Here is a 17,905-nt window from a genome sequence, read left to right as displayed (position 1 = left end):
CACACACACACACACACACACACACACACACACACACACACACACACACACACACACACACAAATTTAAGGTTTGCAACTAACCTTGTTGACCCCTTGACGTTTGTTCACAGACTGCTAGGTAGCTGGTGCATGTATTTATAGAACAGGTTTAACACCATAGATCTACTGCTCTTCTTTTTACACAGGCAGGGGCAGCCTCACGGTAGCTAGCGCCTCTGCAATCGATATCGACCTCTCACTCAACTCTAGCTCAATGTATGGAGCTGCTGTAAATTCTGCAATTTTTACTCAGGACCCAGCGGGGTTTTTTGTACTTTGTGGAAATTGTAGATACAGTTGCAAAACTTAACACACATTATCACACAAATTCAAAAGCCACAGAACAATACAATGCTCACATATTTTGTGTACATGAAACACGAAAAATATTGTTATTATATAATAAGAGAGTATTCAGACTGAGGGCTGATGCTCCCTGCCTGTGTTATGCTCAATAATTGTCATGGCAATTGAATAACTACAACATAAAAGCCACTTGAGGGAATTTGAAGAAATTTCCAACACATCATGGTGCAAAAAAACATCTGTTCAGTGTTTCCCACAGGAAAATTAAAAGACTATGGTGGGTGGACCTCGGACGGGGCATATAAATTTTACAGTTAAATGCATTAATTTGGTGAAAAATTAAATGTAAACTTTTAAACAATGTTGTGCTCTAATAAATTATTTAACCATAAACCCATTGTATAGCTTTAAATAGTGATGAAACAGCAACAAAAGTATTTTTATTTTATTATGTTTTTCAAAAAAACCCTATCAAAGAATAGAAAACATAATAAGTAACTTCCCTAACATTTTATTGTTGTTGTTTTACTTTTAATGGATACATGTAATATGTTTTATACCAATTGATCTTATTTCCATACTGTATAGACACCTTATTTTGAAAACTGGACATTGTCACATGTGTGTCCTCCTCGCGCTAAAGTCATCAAGTCTGACCCAATTTGATAAATAATGTTGAATGTGGTTCTTGTATCGCGTAACATGAAGACTTCACAGCCTCTCTTCAGGTAGGACTCCAATACTGCAACACTAGTCTTTGTAAAGAGCCAAACTGACAGGATAAAGTCGCTAACCTGCCTCTCAGCTCGCTCTTGGCCGTTAAAGTGGATTTACCTTAAAGGCATTAATACATGTGCACTCCAAATGTAGGCGCGGCTAGCTTAATCGCCGTCTCACAAACGAGTGACAGAAACAGGCCGTTAACGTTACTGGAGTTAACGTTACCTCTAAAGAAAAGTGTTTGTCTCGAGTCAGATGCCAGAGCGTGCGAGCTTACAGCAGCGCCCACAAAACATAATGTTAGAGGTCTTGTTGTTATGAGATGTGTAAAACTATTTTCGGTTAATTTTGAGACTGGCGGAGCAAATTACACTATGGCGGGCCGCCATGGTCTCGTTAATTAATGGGAAACACTACTGTTTGACACTTTATTTATACATGGATTAGAAAACACCCACAAAGGAGCTTGCAAATATGAAATAAAACAACAATAATATGACTGGACAAAACCAGTGCAGACACACACATACGGTTGAAAAACTGTGGCTTTCCCGAGGCCTAATTCCCTGCAGCTGTTCACCTGTGACTCCCATATGTAGGCTATGTGACTACTGTAACTACCTGCCTACGCCTTCAGATGCACAGGTAACCACACGCACACACACACACACAACATATAGCACACATCAAAATTGGCTACAACATTAATAATGTTTTGATGTACTCCAGTGCACTAATCAGCTACTGCAAATGACCTACAGTACAAGTACAAGACGGTGGCAGAAATTTAGTTGTCACTATCTACATTTGTTTTAAAGCTGTTTCTGAGCGGCAAGCCTTGCACAGGGACTTTGTCCAGTCCCTGAAAATGATTGGCACTGTGCACACCCCATGTCAAATGCTGATAATCTTCAGTCTGCAGGGGATAAGCTGCTGCGTCTGTGTTGAGTTTACAACAGGGCTGTTGTAGGTTTTTGACATCATTTTATTACACTGAGTGTTTTATTGGGAAGAATGTGCTGCTGAGAGGCTTGATTACATCATAGTTTTAACGTCAGCCTGTTAAAACCCTCTTTGGAGGGTCAGCAAGGTGGTCTGCATAGACTGGGTCAGATTGGCTCTTTAGCATCTGCCTGCTGATATTTTCATGTCATGGCATTTTATTGGCTACAGATCAATCAGTTAATATTACTGGTATGTCACAAGGTTGCTTTTGAAATTGAATACCTAAGTGTTAGCATTGTATTTATGAAGCTGTGTGGGGTAGTCTCTGTTTTTTTAATAGAGTTGTCAGGTGAGTGGAGAAAGTGACATTGTGTTAGATTACACTATAAGGAAACTTGCGCCATTCAGGCGTAGCTGTCTTTGCCAAGCAGTTCCAAGAAAGTAAGCCTCACCTTAACCTTTAAGAAAGACCTCAGGTTTCAGTGCATGGATGGTTTCCATGACATGTGACCTAAGTCTTAAAGTGATACTCTACCCAAAATCAATCTTTTGGGTATTCAGTACTCACCCCCTGTATACGAAAGGTGATTGTAAAAGGGTTTTACCTTTGACTTTTTCCATAGTTTTTTTTTTAGTAGTAGTTTTTAATAGTGGCCATGGACAGATTGATTTGTGATCAGGTGTCACACAGGAAACAAATCAGAAATGTTTGTAGAAACTTCTTAAACCTCTGCTGCAGCATTCATTTCTCCAAACTCCCTCCATCCAGGGTTTGTGTCTCTCAGCTTCTAGCATCCCCACCACCATCCGCTCTTTTGAACTTAGATAAACATGTCTTTGTCTGATCTGTCTGCTGAATGTACAGAGATGAAATTGACATCGATCTTCTCATCTAATGCCTGGTATGGGAGCAAACAAGTGTATTTTTCCTTCCAAGCAACGCTGCGCTACTGAAGCCACCATCCCTGACTTGAATGCGCGACCGCGCTGCAGCTCAGCGGCACCGGACCTTATGTTGTTCAAGTCAGCTGTTAAAAAAAGCCAAAGGAAGACTGGAGAACAGGGAGACAGGTATTTTCGACAGCTGTAAGTAACGTTATTGCCATTGTGTCACAGTCTAATGTGCAAATAACATTGTCATCTGTTGTACACTTTGCGACCAGCCAAAAGATTTCAACCGCGAACAATTATACATCTATACTTAATTAAAGCATCAGCTAAGCACAGCAACGTGAAACTCAGACAGAAAGAAACGCTACTGCCAGTGATGCTTGGACTCGTCGGGAGAGAGTGGCATTTAATCACCCAGTAGTAGGGTAGTTATATATTACTTTTTTAAGGATTATATGCTAAGTAACTAGTAGGTAATAGCTATAGGCCTATTATTTCTGAGTAACCTGCCCAACACTGAGTTGACCATAAGAATCAGATAAATTGGGTATGTTTTGATTATTGCTTGTTATAGGCTATCTAATGTTTACTTTGACGTTGTTGATTGATCACTCATATAGCCTATATACACTTTGCTATATGAATGGTTGCTTTTTAAGTCCTTATGTTAAAGATTTTGGCACCTTATAAAGTAATTTCTTGTGAATGGTTGTGACAGGGTTTATATAAGGCCTTTTCAGACAACTTGGATCCACGGGGTCGCTCTGCACTCCTTATCAACAGACAGGCAAACAAGTGCTTGCGAAGTAACCATGGCAATGGCTTCTGTGTAACTGGCGCTCAGTATATTTTCCTGCTTTTTTGCCCTTTGACAATCACATGCCTGATGATGGCTTTGTTAATGCAGCATTGCTTACATTTTGCTGCTGGTTTTGATATTTAAGCTTCTTTAAGTGATTGATCAGTGTCATCTTCCAATCATTCTGATCATTTCTACACACAGTCAACACGGCTACTCGAGCCAACACAGCTGGCTATTGTTGAATGGCTGCTCCACTAACCTTTGTGTAAGCTAGGGACATGACTATGGACTATAAGCTATGGTTTTTGTCACTAACATGTATATCCTATGTTGAAGAAGACATTCACATATAAACAATGTCCACCAATGTGCAGAGGAATGCTATACATGTGCCTGTCTGTGGCCAACATGTATGTAACATACTGTGTAAATCCCTGGGCTCACAATATGTGAATTATCAAGCAGTGGGAAGAAAAGTGGAAAAAAGAAGCCTTATCCACATCGACACAGTGAAGCGGATTGGCAGTTGATCTGATTGAGTCCACAGCTTTTCCCCCGGCCTAGGTTGAACGCAGGTCAGACACTACCAGGCTTTGGAGAAAAGGTCTCTGTGTTAGGGCTGGAAACTTTAATTTAATCATATTGATGTTAAAATGCAATTTAACCAACTCCCGGGACAGAGAGAAGGCATGACTGGGGGAGCAAGTGAAAGGAGAACTGAAACTGAAATTTCTTTGGTGGTTATGTAAGGTTTAACAGAACCACGTCATACCTGTATAATATATACCATGTCTCCTGTATAAAAGGAGTGTTAAGACACCCTGCTCTTTCCTTGCAGACTATGACTCCAGGTTCCTTTGCAAATTGTGCTTGAGGTCTATAACATTTAATGACCAACCTGGTGATCACAGCCTAATAGAAACCTGATTCCCTACAGCCACGGTTCACTTATAAAGATGAAAAACCATTCAAGGTAATATTTTGGTAATTACCTTGCAGAATGTTGGGCTCTATGTCTATGTAGAAGAATACTGTCAAATATTCCTTATGTTTCCAGCAAAATGTATTTTAATAATTGGGCTTCGTCAGAGCAAAAAAAGAATCTGAAATATATTTGTGTGACACAGTACTGACACATTTTTTATTTACTAGAAGTTTCAAATTTCACTTCTCTTCTTACTTCTAATAAACCAGTCGACTACTACTACTAACGTTACTTCTTCTTTTCTTTTCTTATGTATTCAACGTAGTGACGAAACTCAGTTAAATGTAAATTACATTCCTCTACAACTGTTTGTTTACCTTTCGTTAGATTTTTTTTTTCTTTCTACTGTGCAATTTTTAAGTTAAAGCCACATAAACATTATCTTTCATACTTTTTTTGTCTATTCTAAATAATTCTCATTGTTAAGAGCACAGCCATTTGTTCCCAACCAACTATTTTAGATGGTTGCTGTTAACTGGTCCCATGTTGCTGGATCCCATAGATCAGTCGCTTACCAGTTTCACTGTGCCAGCCCCGAGTTAAACCTAATGGCACAGACATTGAGACCCAGGGAAGGAAGACATGTTATGAGTAGTAATTAGTCTGTAAGGCATTTGAATCCACTTTGACAATTTAAGTGCCCTTAGACCCAGTGCCATTCTTGAAAAGTCTAATCTGCTGGCGTTATGAGCAGTGAGTGCTCATTTTGTGTCTCAGGCTTCAGAATTTTCCGTGTTTATGTAGGGAGAATGATAGAGTTTATGGTATGTTTCTCTGTGTGACCTTAGGGCACTTGTAAATATCAGCTTTCCATTATTACATTTTATTCATTTAGCTGACGCTTTTATCCAAAGCGACTTACAAAAGCAACGAGGGGTTAAGTGTCTTGCTCAGGGACACAATGGTGGATGGGTCACAATAGGGGATTGGACCCGGGTCTCTCACGCCAAAGGCATGTGTCTTACCCATCACTTAGCCATCACCACCCCCCATCCACCTGGATTAGGGTCTCAGGTCCAGGAGCAGGTGATGGTCTTTGTCTTATAATTAGTTAATTGAAAACACTTAATCCCTAAACAGACAATGATTTCATATTTGACTTTTGACAACTGTCTACCTTCACAGCAGAGAGCCATGTGTCACCTTCTTCAGCCTTGCTTTAGATTACATTAATGCTACTGCCTACTAGGGGTGTGACAATAAATCGATACGGCACTATATTGTTGTACATTTTTCCATGATACTGTGTCGATATTCCAGCCCATCATATCGATGCATAATATTAATAAAAAATAGTGTTTCGACGGTTAGCTCAATGCTAACATATAATGGGAATCTCCATTAACGTGCTAACGGACATTAGCATCGCGATCGCGAAAATATAACAACATAAACTACACATTTTGCTTCACATGCTGAACATCCTGAGTGACATACTGTACAAATACTTAAAGTACATGTTTCCTGAGCTCTGTGTGAAATAAAAAAGAGCTGCTAACTTCACTGTCTCGATCTGCTACTCTACTGCTTGTGCACTCCACACAGACCAGCTACAGCAACCCCAAAGGGTCAAAACTCAAACCCAATATTCCCAGTGGCCTAAAACTACAGCAATCAGTAGGAAGAGAAAGGGCAGCACAACACTGTGTCACTGAACAGTTATTAATATAATGTGATGTACAGATTAGTCTGAGGTGGTACACAGCAATTTATATTACAGATCAAGCGATATATCAATTATCGCAGAATTGCTCTATCGTGATATTATCATTATCATGAGCCATTTATCGTGTATGGTATCGTGAGGTACCCTGCGATTCCCACCCCTACTGCCTACCTCTACCTGTGCCTAATAGATACCTTGGTGAACTGCTGCAGTTCGCACGCATATGGTGTCCACTGCCAGCGCTTTCTTTCCAGGCTTGAGTTTGCCTTTTGATAAATATCATACAATAAAACCTTGTTAACAGATGAAGGGATTCTGTCCACAAAAATGTTAGAGGACATTTAAAATTAAACTTTATTTTTTTCATGTCTGAAACACATTCTACAGATAGACATTGAAACTGTAGTGAAAGGTGAAAGGTTGATGGTATGTCCACGTGACTACGAACAGATCATTTTCACTGTGTATTTTTTTTCTGAGAATCGCATGCATCACACGGAGAGACGCTGACTCTAGATGAAGCGTTGCTGCAGCTGAGGGCTGTTTAGCCGCTCAAACCTGTTAACATGGGCACCAAAATGAAAAGCCGGAGGTTCCCGTGACGCACATACGCTCACACAGCCTGTGTGGCCTGGATGTTAGCTAAGTGGGCATGTGCCAATGGAGAGGGAAGTGGAGGTGCCTGCTGATAAAATGCTCGACCTGAATTCCAGACACTTTGGATGGACAGATGTGGATGTGCAAGGACTTTGTTCATCATCACAGACATGTTGGAGTCTTTGTTATATTTTGAATAGGTTATTAAAATCTCATGTCAGTTATATAGACTATCAGCCAGTTGTTATCAGTTTTGCCCCACTTTCTAGCCACTACTATATTCTCAGCTGGAGCACCTACTTCTAGATTCAAGCTATTATTCACGCCGTTCCTATTGTTTCCCTTAATTGAGCGAGAGACACAACTATAAATCAGCGGACAGGATCTGGCCTAGACCCCTCCTATGAGTCAGTCCTGGCTCTGTGCTGGGAAAATGGGCGAGCTCACAGTGTTCTTATGTAAATATTACTTAGTTGTGTGCTTGCAAAGAAGCATACAGAGTGCTGGTTATACAGTGTGCATGTGGCAGTGTTTCACCCATCCATAACCATAACCGAGTTTCTAATTGCAGGGCTAGTGTGGCTAATTGTTCCCTTGCTTCATTTGTGCTCAGTTATTTGAAACTACAAGTAGAAAGTAAAAAACTTTGCGGGAAAACCCACATGGCTCTACAGTAAGTGATAGCATTGTAACAAGTAATTTCTGCAGGTCTGTCTTTGGGTTTTATCAAAAATGGTGGGTAATTGCTAGGTTTTTTTGGTTTGTTTTTGGCAAGCATAGTAGAGGTAAAAAGGAAGACCGGTTGAGTGTTGAATGCAACTTCATAATCTTGAAGCGTCACTTCTACGTGGAGTGTAGTTTATTTTATTGCACAGTGAATGGGACCAGAGAACAGATACTTGGTTGATGTCTAGTCTAAATGAGAAAATGTAGGTCAGCTAGGAGTGTGTATTAGAAAGTGGTGTAGTCCTGGAGTTCTTCCATCCAAACCCGCATTCTGGGTCACAGTGTCTCCTTCACTTCTCACAAAACTTTATTGCTCTTGTTCCATATGTTGTGCATGTTGTCATACAAAACTTTTTTTTGTTGTTGTTGTTGTTTGGGACAAAATGAATAAATAAAATCGAAATTGGTGCTGTTTGAGAATTTTGAGGATGCTGTGGTGTTCTCAGCCAATCTTAAATAACCCCTTCCTTCCCTCTTCTCCATGTCTTTCTGTTTCCCTCTTGTTGCTGGCTGTATTTGGCTCCCATGTCCCCTGCACTCTTTGTCTTTGTCCCTCAAACGCTGTAGGCTCAGGGATTCTCTCTCAGTTCAATTCTTATTTAGGTTATACATACTCAAGTGTTATGGCTTCCTCTTTTGCTCAGTGATAGGATTTAAAGGCACAGATTCGGTCTCCGCTGCACAACCCATTTTACACTTGTTGGTTTGCCAGTAGATCATTAGCTAGGGTGTAGAGATCTATGCTAAGTTGTAGTTTTGAACTGCTGAAATTTTGTAGGTTTGGTGGTAGTGTGTTGTATATTAGGTGTAATGTGTGTGAGCGTGCCTGCTTCTCTGTGTTTATGTGTGTGTTGTATTGTTATTTGGATTTGTGGCTTATCACACATCCCAGCTGTTCGAGAATGCATTGTTCTTTGCTCAGGCGGGATTAAGAGGCATTTCAAGGAAAAATAAAAGTCAGAGCAGAATGGATGAATGTTGAAAACAGCATTTTTAGTTGTAAACAACACAATATATGTCAAGTACAACCAATTAAAGTCACAATTTTAAATAAACAAGTGGGTTTGTTTAAAACGGACATTACACACCTTTAAATCTTCGAAAGTGAGATTCGTCCAGACTTCCTGGATTAACATCCTCCTAGGGTGTGTATTTGATTAGTAGCTATAGCTAACTGCTGCTGTTTGTCTGTTGACTTAGCAAACACTCACTCTGCACAGAATCCTGTTTCTTAAAAAGGATTGAGAGTGCTAGCAGTTATACAGTTATGTTTTTATTTGATTGGATCTGTGATGCACTGTAGTTGTTATTTTGCCCTAAGTCTACATTAGCTGTAGACGAGCCGTAACTGAATGACAGGGGTGTGTGTGTGTGTGTGTGTGCAGGTGGCAAACAAACTGTGCCATTGGCCCAAGGAGACTTTAGCGGCTCCTTTAGGACTGAGACTGGGTGGGTAGGGTGGGGCTCCAACCCTCCTTAGCACAGTGGTATGACCAGGAGGAGTATGGGAAGGAGAGACACCGGGAATGAGGCAGTTTTTTGGTTTGTACTGTGTGAGTCAAAGTGAAACCTTACACTAACTTTTATATCTGTGCAGGTGAGACAGGCTGCTCCAACAAAGGCTTCTGGATGTGGTGTCTCCTGCGACTCAGGTGAAAGGTAAGCTGAGCTCTGACCTGCTGGCCAACTCTTTAATGTCTTAATAATGCATATGGTGTTTTAGCTTCAGTTAATCGAATGGTTGGCATGTGCCATGTTACAGTTCAAGGTTAATGTTTCATTTGTGAACCTGTTTTCTCTCAGGCATCAGTCTACTTTTAAAATGTGACACAAATGCAAGTACATTTTTACCCAGTGTTGCCAGGAGGGATAACTCACTTTCTGAGCAGAACAGAGAATTAGGGCATGTCTCTTAAGATGTGAAGTAGACGTACTTTCTGTTTGTATTACATTTAAATCTTTCTGTAGCTATATCATCAGACATAGTGCCGTAAAGCTTACATTTGTGCTGTTTTGGTGACTTCTGCATTTCTATGTGATTAATTGTGTGTTAGTGTTTGAAAGTTGGAGCACAGCGCAGCATTGACAGAAGAGAGAACAGTTTGACAGAACTGAGATCAGCAGCTTACAGGGTGTGTCAGATCCATATGGGTTAGAAGGGAGTTAATGTTTGGGGTTGCACAAGGACAGCTGGCTACAGAATGATACTTCAGAGCAAAACACAAAGCCCTAAAACAGGCAGTTTGCCGGGAGTGCTTGTCGATCTTTCATACAGTGGCGGAGAAAGTGTAATGACTAGTTACCATTTCTTTTTTCAGCCTCATATCCTTGTATGCTGTGTATTTTGGTCTCCCCTTGAAGGATAGCTGTATCAGTGTCTTAATGCATGTTGGTTTGTTGTAGGGCCACACCTAATGAGTATTTTAGAAATTGATTAATATTGCAATTATCACAATTAATTTATCCAAAATAAATATCAAAAATGTGTCAATATTATTAAAACTTTCTTAAGTCATCATCCTGAAAAAGAGACACCTTTCAGGGCTCAACATTAAACTTTTTTGCAACTGGCCCCACCGGGCCAGTGGGTTTGAAACTTACTGAAGACAGTTTTTATTGTCCCTCCTTCCAAAAGTTTTTAATCGTTTATTAAATACATCCTGGATATAAAGCACTAAACAAAAATGTAGTCATAGTTAAAATTATAAAAAATAAAAAGGTTAACTCAAACAGGACGTGCTCTCCTGCTGACAGCCATCTATGAAAAATGTACACAGAGCAGCAGACACGAGTCCCCTCTATCCTGATGAACGGGTTGCCATGGTAGCGACCTGTCAATCACAAGGTAGTCCCATACAAAAGCATACACTGCATAATTGTCTATTTTCTATTCTATTTGTAAATAGGACCATAATATACTAAATGAACATCATGCTGTATTGAAGAAGACTTGAAACTAGCGACTAAAAGCTAGCGACTGAGACTATAAACTCATTTAAAAGTGTTTACTGAGGTAATAAATCAGCTGAGTAGTAGCAACATTTTACCATTATTTCTAATGGAACTCACCCCCTGCTGGCCGTTTGAGAGAATGCAGCTTTAAGTTCTGTCTGCATGGTTTCACTTTTGACCCAGAGGTTGCCGCATGATTGAGATTAGAGAAATAACATTTGACAACCTCTTGTCACGTAACTACAACTCTGGATTGGACATTGGTGTGCACCAAGAGCTGCAAAACAACTGCAGAATGTTGAGTTTCATTTTTATTTTATTTTTTAAATACTAATGTTGCTGGTTCAACTGTCCCGACGTTACTTTTTTACGGGCCCCGGGCTATCGGGCCACCGTTATTGTCGAGCCCTATTGTATTTTAAAATTAGTCAAATTTCCTAGTAGCTACTGTGTTATGATATTAATAATAATATTAGACCCTATTTGTCAGATGCAGGATCAGAAAAATACTGGACCTCAAAGGAATTGCTGTGACACAGATAAATTATAAATAAACAACACTGCATGCCAACCCTTTCCCTGAAGTGGAGAATCAGTAGTTTTACTCAAGTACTTGACTGTAACAACAGTCTGTAATATTAGTTTAAGCCATTTTCTCACTCATAAGTGGCCCGTTGAAGTAAAGAGAATATAAAATTGCGGAACATTAGATACACACATTAGATACGTATGGTGTTGCACAAAACACTATTATAGTGGGGGCGACGAATAAACATTTAGAAAGTCAGTTTGAAGTGAGTATTACTAACTGAAACACATTTCTTGTGCTGATAATCCTAATATGTCAGGCTTGTGTGGGGACAAAAAGTAAACAGGATTAGCGGTGCCAACTTAATGCCGTCTTGACAAAACGCTTCAGGATGCTTTCGCTTCAAGTGTTCGTGCACAACAAGATGTACTGCTGTGATAAGCCATTTCCAATTTACAGCGCTTATGGAGCTCCACATTCTTGGGTCTAAAATTCTCTCGAGCTTTACATGGTCGTAGGTGAGGATTTTTAGCTACTGCTTGTTCTCCGGGTGACTCCCTGCATAAGCCGGACATAGCACTGCAATGTAATGCATCGACGCACATCAGCAAATCAGCGTATTTCTGAATCGATGACTCGTCCCCGCCCTAGCTAGTTGAATAAACGGTATTGGAGACATTCAGCTGTTGGGTGCAAAGATGCCAACCACATTATTACACATTTAACACTTACTGTAAAAAACGTTGTGTTTGGTGTGGTGGAATCACATTGATAAAGTTAAGTATTCTTGCTGTTTTTGATTTTGGTACCCTGAAACTGCTTTTTGCTTTTCTGTTCTGTAGAATGGCAGCGGACTGTACTTGGCTAGTTGTGAAAACACTGAACACCTGCTCATATCAGTCAGGAAGCGTTTGGATTCCGCCTTACCCATGCTGTTTATCTTGGCATGAGCCTGCAGCAGCAAGACAAGTTTTTTTTTTTTTACTGCAGATTACACATTAACCAGACAAAAGGTCTCAACCTGTACCTGCAGCTCACACCCAGGCTACTCTTGGCCCATGTTTTTGTCTGCCTTCAAAGCCACACACGTTCAGACTGTCTGATTTACTATGACGTTAAGATAACTAATGCAGTGCCAGTTCACAGGGGCCTATGCGATGCCACCCTGCACTACAGTAGTGGTCGGCAGTAAGCGGTGAAATAAATAAACACTTTGATAGCGGCTGGTGCTGAAATAGATCTCAGTCATATCAGCAACAGTTCACATAATCACTTCCTCTTAAATGATTGTGCCTACAAAATAAAAGCATGGGAATGTTTTTTTTAGCAGTACTGGTTTATTTTGAGTTGAATTGAGCTTTTACTTTGAAAAGTTCTGAAGGACATTCAAAAGAGTCTGTGGCTTGCTTAACACACCTCTGAAATAGCCGTTCGGAAACGTGAGATTGGATTCCCCTGAATAATAAGCACAGGACTTTCCTCTGCCTGGAGATGCTGGGGAAATGAAAATAAGCGTCCATAGGTTGGATGTGGATCATTCGCTGGGACGCACATACTGCTTTTATTGTGAACATATGAAACTGTCTCTTCATAGTTATTTTGTTGAAGAGGGAAAAAAACATGTTTGCGCAATAGGGGACCGAACATATAATCCTCCAATTGAAAGGCATGTCCACGAGTGACCAAGCAGACCGAGCTAACCGAACACTCAGTCTTAGTTGCCGACCCCCTGACCTACAGCGTTAACACTGAAACAACATGACCGTGGTGGAGTAACTGTTAGATATTCAGTGCTTCCTTAGAACTTCATAAAACTCTTATAACTGTGTTTGAAAAAAAAATTTGTTTCTATATGTTGACAGCAGCAACACACTTGCCACATTTGAAGTTGATTGGATGTTACTGACATAATCAAAATACAGACAGACAAACACACGCACAGATTTCTTCCTTTATTAGAGAGATGGTTATAAATACTTTGTTGTTTTATGTTTCAGTCAACTAACTGACTGGTTACAGAGTTCCCTTTTAAGTTAGGCTTAGTATCGTGCACGCAGTGTAGTATCCGTTTACTGGTCATGGTATGAACTGTTTGTCAACAGATGGAGGATTTCAGGAAATTGTCACACTCCTTATTCAATCTCCACCAACTCAACTTTAAACTTCAAACACTTCTGTGTTTAATTATATGAAAGAGGTACTGCTTAGTACCTACATGCTGAAATACTAAAATGTCACCTTTTATGTCTGCCTCTGTTCTTTGTCTTGTACTCTTAAGGTCTTACATGTTAAAACTACAACGAAAAACTGTAATGACCAAATAACATAGGAGACTTCATATCATTGGGAAGGTTAAAATCAAGGGCAACTGGACTCTGTTAAAGATACTTGAAGACGTTTCGTGTCCTTCCGTTTGTCACATCCTCTACTAACTGTTAATTAAATTTCAAAGACTGATTTACCGGGTCTTTGCCTTGGTGTAAAGAGGAATAATAAGATAAAGAATAAGAAATATGAAAGCTTTTGTTAACGGCAGAATTGCTTTCCTTTCCATATTTCGTCTTTCCTAAGGGTCTAATGCTTAACATTTCAACAAATCACTTGATGTAGCATAGTATAATATGTATGATTTAAGGTGCAGTCAGAGTAATAGGATGGGAAAAGGAGATGGGTGTATGGGTCTTACCTTAAATTAAAGGGTAACATAGGCGTATATGTTTTACTTAATGTTAGCCTGGAGCCAGTTCATGAAAGACTAGCCGACCTGGCCCGACCTTGTAATGATGAATCTAAAGGAACCGTAAGTCCAAATTGGTTGTCAGGCAGAATAAATTAAGGGGGGTGCTAGTAGTGCTAAATAGCATCTGCACTAGGTAGAGCTGCATTCACAGAAAATAGAGTACCCAGCAGTCTCTTTTGATCAGCAAAGCAAAGTGTAATGTTTAATGAGATCAACACTGAGGGGGCCAGTGTGAGATTTCTGTTTATTTATTGTGTTCCTGATGGTTAGAGAGTGGCTTTTTCTGTCTTTGTGTTGGATCTGAGACTCTCCCTGTGTATTAGTGACACATGGAAACCAATCTGGACTCCCCATTCTTTCTGAAACAGCAGAATCACAGCAAAAGTAACACACCACTGTGGAAATGTAGATTTATTAGGGTGGCAGTAAAAGTCCTCGAACCTGGGGACTGTCTGTGTTATCCTTAAAGGTACTATTTGTTAAGATCTGCACTTTCTATCTGCATCAGTGAGTAAGTATATTAGCTATTCAGGAACACTAAAATGTGTCATGTGGTTGGCATATGGTACTCTAGATGCTCTATGTAATCTTCTTGAAAAGGCTAACTGATTCCTGAAGTCAGTCTGTGGTGCAGCAGTCCTGTTGATATGATCATTTGCATATAATATGACTAATTGATGTGTCACACTGTTCTCCCACAGAAGAAAGAAATCAACCTATGCGCATAGCTTTGGCCTTTTTCAGAGTATTTAAATTTCACCTAACCTGGTGGTTCTTGTTTTAAAGCTAGGGTAGGCAATCTATTTCAGATGCATTTTTTGTTATGTTTGTTGAAATTGTCTTTACATCCCAACAATCAATAAATCAAATGTTCTGACACAAAAGTGAAACAAATCAGGTATCTGTGGCTGTCGCAGGATATTAATAAGCACAGGCAATCATTTCATTAAGGCCAAATGAAATGATTGGCTGGCCTACCTGCCTACGTACCTGCACACAGTCTGCTCGTGCACTCAGTGCCGATGAAAATGTGTTTTGTCGTTGTGGCTTTGGGTTGGGATCAGTCTCTTGCTAGTTTGGCCAATGTTTCCTACTGTAGTAGCTTTAAGGGAGAATCCATAAAATGGTTGAAACCATTTGTTCTGTGCATTTTGTCAATTATATCAGAACAGTACTGATTGTTGTATATTTGCAGATAAAATGCTGGACAAGAATGAGATGATTTCATCGTCATTAGATCTATAGAACAAGCCTAGCGTCATTACTTTACGTTAATGTAGCTGATGGGCTGGCTTGTGACAGGACTATCAATTGACTGCTTAGACAAAGGGCTGAACTTGGTTGACCCAATTACTTCCCATTCAGTGTTTTACAAATCATGAACAAGTCTCGCTGTGGCAGTATCCATTCATCTCGGGTGAGAGAGCACCCAGCAGTCCAATATAGAGTGGGAAGCCAACTGTTTTTTTGTTTGTTTGTTTTTTTTTGTAAGAGTTTCTTTTTCCCCAGATATGAGAAGCCTGGAGATTGTGTGAGAAGTGGTGTGAAGTTGGCTTGTGCCCTCTCTCACCATTCATTTACTAGGAAGGAGAGTTGGAAAAGTCCCGTGCTAAGATTAAAGGTGGGAGAAGGGTAGCAGGTCACAGATCTCACCTAGTTTCTCAGTTTTCTGGAGATGGTTGCAGCCAATGCAGTGAGGATTAATTTAAAATGACGATAGGTTTAAAGTTCAGAGTGAATATGGTGCCTCATTTTATTTGCAAAAAGTGTGTTTTGCGATTTTGATTTGACAGTTTAATTGGATTCATTGCACTAATTTGATTGCTTGCGTTTTTGATAATCCAACTTTATTCTCTATAAACTGGCAATACACTGAAAACACAAATTTTAGCTGTATGTAGACAACGTTGTGTGTGCTAAATGTGCCTGTGTAGGTGTGTGATAGCTCAGACTCTGACTCATCAGGAACTCTGGTCTTTTGCTTATTTTTCCCTAGCTCCTTGCCTTTTTCCCTCAGTTTGTTAATTCGTGAAGTTTTATAGCTTCAGTATGCCAACGTTTTTGGCAAAGCAGTTTCAACTTCATAGCCACAATATTTTTATTCAGTTTTTAAAATATGTCGGTTCATGAGCTGATGGGAAGGTGCAAGCAGCAGGCTTGTTTTGCCAAGCAGAGATATTATTGCAGAAGTCATGACAAACAGACACATTTGCTTGAAATACCCAAATAAAATTTTGTTTCAGAAAATATATGAGCCATTTGGCAGCTGGTAATTGATTAAATGATAAATTACAGTCTGAGGAGTCTGTAATGGGCCCCTATCCTCTGCCTCCTACTTGGTTGTTCTTTACTTTAGCATCTGTAATTAAAGTAATTTATCTACCTTGTCATCTACTTGCTTAACAACCTTCCTGCTGTCGAGAAAGGATAGGCAGTCTCCAGATCTGTGGTGGCTGACATCTTCCTCCCAGCCCGTTGCACCTCCTGTCTCTGCGGCAGACAGACAGAAGAGCCCCTGCCCTCACTACACTCACTCCGCTGAGCACCACACTTCACCCAGCCCATATCCTGTGCTGGCTTAATCAGACACAGGCTCATTTTCTGCTCCTTTTTTCTGTATCTATTTCTCTTTCTTTGCAGCCTCCACAGCTTATTATTTCCTTTTCTGCCACAGTTTTTCAGCTCTATAAAAAGGCCTTGTCATGATGTAAAAGGGCCTATAAATTGCTGCAGCGCCTTGAAGTAGAACAGGAGAAAGAATGAAATTTGCATAGCACTTATATATAATTCAAAGTGCAATATGATAAGTAAAATTGGCTGATATATTGCCTTTTCATGCCTTGACTTGTGGCATTTAGAGCTGAAGGGTAGGTAGATAAGGCACTGGGGTGCCTTAGCATGCAATTCACTGATACTGTCAAACTGTTGGATGGGCAAACCCCTGCTTCTTCCTTGTTTTGGTTTGCGAAGTGCCTTGCAGGGGGGGACTTTGTTAGACAGAGAGGTTACACCCTGTATGTCTTCAATCAGCTTTGATGCATGCTTTCCTCATTCATTCATTCATTCTTACTTTCAGCTATTATTTTCAATGTCCATTCTCCAGTATTGTCTTCACAATACACTTATTTTTTGGTTCTATCTCACTAGTGATAGGAAGATAATGTATGAGCCAGTCCATCTGACTCTGTAATACTAATTGAATAAAAGTGTGTGTGTGTGCGCGAGTGCGTTTTGATTTATTTCAGTAATTCCATTCAACTAATGGAATAGTTGATATTATATTCATTCATTACGCACAGACTGATATATTTCAAATGTTTATTTCATTTAATTGTGATGATTAAAACTGACAACTAATGAAAATCCCAAATTCAGTATCTACGAAAATTGGAATATTACTTAAGACCAATACAAAAAAAGGTTTTTTAGAAATGTTGGCCGACTGAAAAGTATGAACATGAAAAGTATGAGCATGTACAGCACTCAGTACTTAGTTGGGGCTCCTTTTGCCTGAATTACTGCAGCAGTGTGGCGTGGCATGGAGTCAATCAGTCTGTGGCACTGCTCAGGTGTTAAGAGAGCCCAGGTTGCTCTGATAGTGGCCTTCAGCTCTTCTGCTTGGGTCTGGCGTATCGCATCTTCTTCTTCACCCTACCCCATAGATTTTCTATAGGGTTAAGGTCAGGCGAGTTTGCTGGCCAATTAAGAACAGGGATACCATGGTTCTTAAACCAGGTACTGGTAGCTTTGGCACTGTGTGCAGGTGCCAAGTCCTGTTGGAAAATGAAATCTGCATCTCCATAAAGTTGGTCAGCAGCAGGAAGCATGAAGTGCTCTAAAACTTCCTGGTAGACGGCTGCATTGACCTTGGACCTCAGAAAACACAGTGGACCAACACCAGCAGATGACATGGCACCCCAAACCATCACTGACTGTGGAAACTTTACACTGGACTTCAAGCAACGTGGATTCTGTGCCTCTCCTCTCTTCCTCCAGACTTTGGGA

The 17,905-nt window shown here is 40.1% G+C and overlaps 1 protein-coding gene across 3 annotated transcripts in view; it reads left to right on the top strand.

Moving 5' to 3' along the window:
• The window catches only part of osbpl5 (oxysterol binding protein-like 5), a 50,007-nt gene that overhangs the window by 7,008 nt on the left and 25,094 nt on the right, over positions 1-17,905 (top strand). For all 3 annotated transcript variants that reach the window (XM_046037655.1, XM_046037657.1, XM_046037656.1), the window contains exon 2: positions 9,277-9,338. The gene's annotated coding sequence lies outside the window, so the exon portion shown is untranslated. The remainder of the gene's footprint in view (positions 1-9,276; positions 9,339-17,905) is intronic.

Source organism: Micropterus dolomieu, linkage group LG22 (genome assembly GCF_021292245.1).
Source record: "Micropterus dolomieu isolate WLL.071019.BEF.003 ecotype Adirondacks linkage group LG22, ASM2129224v1, whole genome shotgun sequence".
NCBI lineage: Eukaryota > Metazoa > Chordata > Actinopteri > Centrarchiformes > Centrarchidae > Micropterus > Micropterus dolomieu.
The sequence above is the reverse complement of the archived record's forward strand: the minus strand, read 5'-3'. Positions and strand labels throughout refer to the sequence as shown.